This window comes from Scylla paramamosain, chromosome 8, assembly GCF_035594125.1.
Source record: "Scylla paramamosain isolate STU-SP2022 chromosome 8, ASM3559412v1, whole genome shotgun sequence".
Classification (NCBI taxonomy): domain Eukaryota; kingdom Metazoa; phylum Arthropoda; class Malacostraca; order Decapoda; family Portunidae; genus Scylla; species Scylla paramamosain.
Genome location: NC_087158.1, coordinates 1,940,001 through 1,947,500, shown reverse-complemented (window position 1 = coordinate 1,947,500; position 7,500 = coordinate 1,940,001). Strand labels below are relative to the sequence as shown.

At 39.7% G+C, this 7,500-nt stretch overlaps 1 protein-coding gene across 5 annotated transcripts in view; it reads right to left on the bottom strand.

Moving 5' to 3' along the window:
- Nucleotides 1–7,500, bottom strand: part of LOC135102687 (uncharacterized) — a 79,085-nt gene that overhangs the window by 13,952 nt on the left and 57,633 nt on the right. For 3 of the 5 annotated variants that reach the window (XM_064008079.1, XM_064008084.1, XM_064008086.1), the window contains one exon: nucleotides 6,246–6,358. The exons of the other annotated variants lie outside the window; for them this stretch is intronic. The gene's annotated coding sequence lies outside the window, so the exon portion shown is untranslated. The remainder of the gene's footprint in view (nucleotides 1–6,245; nucleotides 6,359–7,500) is intronic. 5 annotated transcript variants of the gene reach the window in all.

The following is a 7,500-nucleotide window of genomic DNA, read 5'->3' as shown; positions in this document are numbered from 1 at the left end:
ATCACTCATTGAAAGCAGGTCGTTCTTTTCTTTTATTTATTTTATTTATTTATCTTTTTTCTTTTTATTTATTTATTTTCTTTTTACATAAATCACCAATTTCAAGGCAATGCATTATACGTTTCAAATGACAATTTTCTCCTTTTTTTCTTTTTATTTTTTTTCTTGTCTTTTTTCTTTTTTTCTTTATTTTATTTAGGCAATGCATTATACGTTTCAAATGAAAATTTTCTCCTTTTTTTCTTTTTATTTTTTTCTTGTCTTTTTTCTTTTCTTTTTATTTTATTTCTTTCGTTCACAACAAAGACCGCGTCTTTTTTTACTTTTTTTTTCTTTTCTTTACACAAATCACAAATTTTATGATAAAGAAGTCACCATTCATGCATGCCATCAACTTTACCTTTTTATCTTTTTTATAGTTTTATCTTTTTGAGTTTTATTTTTTTTCTTTCCTCTTTTAATTTTTTATCTTATATTTTCATCCCTTCATCTTTTTTTTTTTATCTTTTAATCTTATTTATTTTTTTTTATTTACTTTTTTTTTTTCGTCCCATCCCAGCAGCTTGTGTACTTGTGTACAAATTGTCTTTGGTGGTGACAGGGTCTACATCTAGGTATCACACAGTGCCTCTTGCTCGTCCTTGTCTCCCTCGTCTTTCTCTTCCTCTTCTTCTCTTGCACTGTCAACTGCCTTCCTCCTCTTCCTTCTCTTCCTCTTCCTCGTCTTCCTCTGTCTCTTCCTCTTTTTACGAGTATGTTACATTATCGTTGAATTCCTCTTCTTCCTTTTCTTTCTTTTTATCTTCGTCATCTTCCTCCTCTTTCTCTTCCTATTTCTCGTCACTACATCATTAGCTTCCTCCTCTTCCTCGTTCTTCACTCCCTCATCCTCCTCTTTTCCTCTTCCTTCTCTTCCTCTTCTTTTGTGACTGTATCTTTAACTTGTTCCTCTTTCTAATCTTTCTTTTTCTTCCTCTTCTGTGCCAATTTCATCATCATTTTTCTTGCCATCCATCTCCTCCTTCCCTTATGTCTGTGCTCGGCCCTTCCCTTCGTCATCCACATTCACACAGCATCACCCTTCGTCATCTACTCTCACACTCTCTCTCACACTCACTCTCACACTCACATCACCCTTCGTCATCTACCACGTTTCCTCTTTGCCCTTCTTCGTATTCGACTTTCTATATCTTCATCCTCATCATCTTCTTCACCTTCCTCTTCTGTATCATCTCCTTTATCTTCTTCTTCTATAACATCTCTTCCTCCTTCCTTTTCATCTATGTCATCTGAATCATTCTCTTCTCTATCATCTCCTTCATGTTTCTCTTCTCTGTCATCTTCATGTTTGTCTTCTCTATCATCTTCTTCATGTTTCTCTTCTCTATCATCTCCTTCATCCTCCTCTTCTACATCACCTTCCTCTCTTTCTTCCTCTTCTGCCTCTGTATGCTCTTCCTCACCGTCTTCTTTCTTCTTTTCTTCGGTCAAAGTTTCATCGTTTTTATTGCCTTCTTCCTCTTTATTCTCTTCTGACTGTGTATCATCTCCCTCATCTTCTTGATCCTCCTCTTCCTCTCCGGTTTGGGGTTCCACATTATCCAAATTATTGCCCTTTTCAATCTTCGTTTTGTTTTTTCGTCACCATCTCATCATCATCATCATCATCATCATCATCATCATCATCATCCTTCTCCCCTTCATCCTCTTTTGGCTCTATATAATCAACCTCATCTTCTTCGTCATCATCTTCTGTTGTATCTGTATCATGTTCACCATCCTCTTCTTTCTTCTCTCCCCCTTCTTCCATAGTGCCGCCATATTCATCCTCTTCATCCTTTTTTTCCCCTTCTTTCAGAGTGTCACTGTCTTCATCCTGTTCCTTCTTCTCTTCCTCTTTTATCACGTTGTCACCGTCTTCATCCTGTTCCTTCTTCTCTTCCTCTTCTGCCTGCACAGCCTCGGCCTCCTCGCCCTCCCCCCTCAGCTTGGCCTTCCTCCTCCTCCTCCTCCTCCTCCTCCTCCTCCTCCTCCTCCTCCTCCTCTTCGGCCTCCTCAAAGTACTGATCCAGCTGGTGAGGGGTGAGGATGCTGGCAAGGATAGCGAGGCAGTGAGCCACGCGGGCGAGGGAGGGGCGGCGGGCTCGCGTCCCGCGCAGTGCACGAGCGTGACAGACTCCTGAGGGGACCTGTCAAGAAGTCGTGAGGGCACCTGTCCATCAGGCAGCCCATCAGGAAGCCGAGGCTGTACACGTCGCCTGAGGGGAACACACGCCCTCCTCCAAAACACCTCAGGCGCCATCCAGGGGGCTTGCCGGGAGTGTGAGGCCCTCAGTGAAGCTGTCCTCGTCACTCTGGCCTTCCTCCTTCTCCACCACCACGCTGCCGCTGGAGGAAGCCCACCCAAAGTCGATGATGTGGAAGCGGGGCGCGTTCACTGAGCCACTGAAGGTGATGTTGTTCCACTTCAAGTCGTTGTGCACGATCCCTTTGGCGTGCACTTCCTCCAAACACTGGCACACGGCCTGCAGTGACTCCAGGAACCCCTTCACGGGAACACACCTCCAGGTACGTGTCGTACGTCTGCCCCACGAACTCCTGCACCAGGGCGGGGGGCGCCTGGCACACGCCTGCAACACACACACCCACACACCTCAGACACCACCACACGCCACCCGTCAACTATACTCCATACAATATTGGTGTTTTTCTGTGTATACATGCATGACAACACAAGTTACCTAGAAGCCGAGGCGCCCCGCCTGCTCCACCGAGCTGCAGCAGAAAAGTAGCCTCCTTCAGCACCGGCAGCAGCTGGTCGGCTTGCAGCAGCTCCTTCACCACCGCCGGGGCGCCATTCTCTTGCCCCACCAGCCTCACGGAGCCAAAGCCGCCCACACCCAGGAGGAGTCAGCCGCCCAGGCCGTGCAGCTCCGCCTTGGTGAGGACGGGCACCTGGCGGCGGATCACCTCACAGTAACCTTGCACGGCCTTGGCTTCTTCCCCACACTCCTGCACTGTCTCGCCCTCGTCTTGCCGCACGCAAGACTTGGACGAGTACATTGTGTCCTTCTGCTTCGCTAGATCGACTATTTGTTGGCTGGTTTGCCGCTGCTTACAATTCCTGTACACAGCCTTGTTTGTGCCTCGCTAGAGTCTCTTTAGTCGCTTGTGTGTTGCTGCAAACAATTCTTGTACAAGGATTGTTTGTGCTTCGCTAGTGTTTCTTTGCTCGCTTGTTTGTGCTTCGCTAGTGTTTCTTTCCTCGCTTGTTTGTGCTTCGCTAGTGTTTCTTTCCTCGCTTGTTTGTGCTTCGCTAGTGTTTCTTTCCTCGCTTGTTTGTGCTTCGCTAGTGTTTCTTTTCTCGCTTGTTTGTGCTTCGCTAGTGTTTCTTTCCTCGCTTGTTTGTGCTTCGCTAGTGTTTCTTTTCTCGCTTGTTTGTTGCTGCAAACAATTCCTGTACAAGAATGGTTTGTACAATTCTTGTACAAGAATTGTTTGTTCTTCACTGGAGTGTCTCTTTTCTCGCTTGTTTGTTGCTGGACGCAGGTCTTGTACAAGCCTTGTTTGTGCTTCGCTACAGTGTCTCTTTGCTCTCTTGTTTGTTGCTGGACGCAGGTCTTGTATACGCCTTGTTTATGATTCGCTAGAGTGTCTCTTGTCCTGCCGGTTTGCTGCGGGGCGTTGCTGGTACAGTCCTTTAGAGGGTGTCCAAAGATGCTGGCTAATGCACGGCTCGCAGAACATTACCTTAGGCATCAAATGGAAGCGCTCCCTCTCTCCTTGCCTAACTCCAAGCTCTCACTCAGAGCAGTGGCGACCAATCAGGTGGTCCCTTCTGTGCGGGGGCCAATCAGCTGCTGCCTTCTGTGTGAGGGACTGGGGGACCGTGGTGGATCCCGTGGAGAGGGAAGGCCGGGAGTGGGGGGAGGGTAAGGTCCTCCTGCCACGTGTTTTGAAGATATAGAAAATTACACAAGAATATGAACAAGAACAAGAACAGAAACAATAAATAGAAGAAGAAGAAGAAGAAGAAGAAGAAGAAGAAGAAGAAGAAGAAGAAGAAGAAGAAGAAGAAGAAGAAGAAGAAGAAGAAGAAGAAGAAGAAGAAGAAGAAGAAGAAGAAGAAGAAGAAGAAGAAGAAGAAGAAGAAGAAGAAGAAGAAGAAGAAGAAGAAGAAGAAGAAGAAGAAGAAGAAGAAGAAGAAGAAGAAGAAGAAGAAGAAGAAGAAGAAGAAGAAGAAGAAGAAGAAGAAGAAGAAGAAGAAGAAGAAGAAGAAGAAGAAGAAGAAGAAGAAGAAGAAGAAGAAGAAGAAGAAGAAGAAGAAGAAGAAGAAGAAGAAGAAGAAGAAGAAGAAGAAGAAGAAGAAGAAGAAGAAGAAGAAGAAGAAGAAGAAGAAGAAGAAGAAGAAGAAGAAGAAGAAGAAGAAGAAGAAGAAGAAGAAGAAGAAGAAGAAGAAGAAGAAGAAGAAGAAGAAGAAGAAGAAGAAGAAGAAGAAGAAGAAGAAGAAGAAGAAGAAGAAGAAGAAGAAGAAGAAGAAGAAGAAGAAGAAGAAGAAGAAGAAGAAGAAGAAGAAGAAGAAGAAGAAGAAGAAGAAGAAGAAGAAGAAGAAGAAGAAGAAGAAGAAGAAGAAGAAGAAGAAGAAGAAGAAGAAGAAGAAGAAGAAGAAGAAGAAGAAGAAGAAGAAGAAGAAGAAGAAGAAGAAGAAGAAGAAGAAGAAGAAGAAGAAGAAGAAGAAGAAGAAGAAGAAGAAGAAGAAGAAGAAGAAGAAGAAGAAGAAGAAGAAGAAGAAGAAGAAGAAGAAGAAGAAGAAGAAGAAGAAGAAGAAGAAGAAGAAGAAGAAGAAGAAGAAGAAGAAGAAGAAGAAGAAGAAGAAGAAGAAGAAGAAGAAGAAGAAGAAGAAGAAGAAGAAGAAGAAGAAGAAGAAGAAGAAGAAGAAGAAGAAGAAGAAGAAGAAGAAGAAGAAGAAGAAGAAGAAGAAGAAGAAGAAGAAGAAGAAGAAGAAGAAGAAGAAGAAGAAGAAGAAGAAGAAGAAGAAGAAGAAGAAGAAGAAGAAGAAGAAGAAGAAGAAGAAGAAGAAGAAGAAGAAGAAGAAGAAGAAGAAGAAGAAGAAGAAGAAGAAGAAGAAGAAGAAGAAGAAGAAGAAGAAGAAGAAGAAGAAGAAGAAGAAGAAGAAGAAGAAGAAGAAGAAGAAGAAGAAGAAGAAGAAGAAGAAGAAGAAGAAGAAGAAGAAGAAGAAGAAGAAGAAGAAGAAGAAGAAGAAGAAGAAGAAGAAGAAGAAGAAGAAGAAGAAGAAGAAGAAGAAGAAGAAGAAGAAGAAGAAGAAGAAGAAGAAGAAGAAGAAGAAGAAGAAGAAGAAGAAGAAGAAGAAGAAGAAGAAGAAGAAGAAGAAGAAGAAGAAGAAGAAGAAGAAGAAGAAGAAGAAGAAGAAGAAGAAGAAGAAGAAGAAGAAGAAGAAGAAGAAGAAGAAGAAGAAGAAGAAGAAGAAGAAGAAGAAGAAGAAGAAGAAGAAGAAGAAGAAGAAGAAGAAGAAGAAGAAGAAGAAGAAGAAGAAGAAGAAGAAGAAGAAGAAGAAGAAGAAGAAGAAGAAGAAGAAGAAGAAGAAGAAGAAGAAGAAGAAGAAGAAGAAGAAGAAGAAGAAGAAGAAGAAGAAGAAGAAGAAGAAGAAGAAGAAGAAGAAGAAGAAGAAGAAGAAGAAGAAGAAGAAGAAGAAGAAGAAGAAGAAGAAGAAGAAGAAGAAGAAGAAGAAGAAGAAGAAGAAGAAGAAGAAGAAGAAGAAGAAGAAGAAGAAGAAGAAGAAGAAGAAGAAGAAGAAGAAGAAGAAGAAGAAGAAGAAGAAGAAGAAGAAGAAGAAGAAGAAGAAGAAGAAGAAGAAGAAGAAGAAGAAGAAGAAGAAGAAGAAGAAGAAGAAGAAGAAGAAGAAGAAGAAGAAGAAGAAGAAGAAGAAGAAGAAGAAGAAGAAGAAGAAGAAGAAGAAGAAGAAGAAGAAGAAGAAGAAGAAGAAGAAGAAGAAGAAGAAGAAGAAGAAGAAGAAGAAGAAGAAGAAGAAGAATCAATGACAGCAAGCGCTACTAGCAGTACGAGCAAGAGCAGCACTGACGGAAAGACCACAAATAGTAACACGCAGAATAACACCAAGAGTGGTGTCATTAGTTAAGGAAAATGGCGAGTTATTATTGAGAGACAGAGTCAGAAAAATAAAAAGAGAAAACAAAAGAGAAAACAAAACTGAACTTATATATTACTTCCTTTAAGCTGCAATCTGTGTTAGCGACAAGCAGTGTGTTATGGTGGCCCTCTCAAGTGTCACTGCGCGCCACCACTTCACTTCACCACTCCACTCACGCACCACTTTGTACTTCGAAGATAGAAAATAAATGATGATAATAATAATAATAATAATAATAATAATAATAATAATAATAATAATAATAATAATAATAATAATAATAATAATTCACTATGTAACAATTTCATTTTTGTCTTGTCCTTGGCCCCAAACCATAATTTTCCAGTTATTTCCATTTAAACAAAATATAAAATAGTTATTTTGATCCTAAAACTTTGATTTTTTGGTTAGAATAATGAATTTACATTTTTGCCTTATTTCATTACAGTATGGCTTACTTTTGGTTTTCATGTCAAGTAAAGACCTTTGCAAAATCTCAATTGCTAATCTAATTGCTTTTGAAATGTTGCAAGTAAGTTAAAACAGTGAAAGAAAGAATATAAAGTGTTCTATTTTTTTTTTATTTATTTATTTTTTTTTTAATAAGATCATTCTTGAACTGACCAGATCTAGCAAGAAATTTCTCATATTTAGAGGAATTTGCTTACATTTCAGAAATCTTCTCAAATCTTCCAGAATGTTCCACCAGACACTTTTAGAAGTTTCTAGAACATTTTAAAACATTCTATTCAATGTAAACATTTCCAAAATATTCTAGAACTTTCTAGAATACAGTAGAAATATGTAGAAGTATCAAGAACTTTCTAGAATCTACAAGAATTTTCTAGAATGATTCAGAATATTCTAAAGTAGGTTCAAGAAAATTCTAGAAAGATTAAGAACATTCTGGAACACATTCTAGAAAAAACTAAGAATATTCTAGAGTACTGCTTGACAATATAAAAGTAGGGGCTTGCAGACCAATCAGTTCTGCTTTGACTGTCTGAGGAGACTCATCAAGAGGTGAAATGGCATCAAGAGGCTGGAAACATTCTCCTGATGCAATCTGCTACATATGTGATCAATTCATCAAGACAAGAGCAAAGAAGTTCTCTCAGGCAGCATCTGGAAAAATGGTGAAATTTAGTTATTTTGGGGCAAAAAAAAATCATTTTAAAAGCCACAAAAGCTGAGTTTGACGGGAATAATGGACATTTTCTATTGTTTTGCGAATGAAGAATTGGAAAATAACACTTGTCAGACAAAAATCGTGTAACAGTGATAACAATAATAATAATAATAATAATAATAATAATAATAATAATAATAAT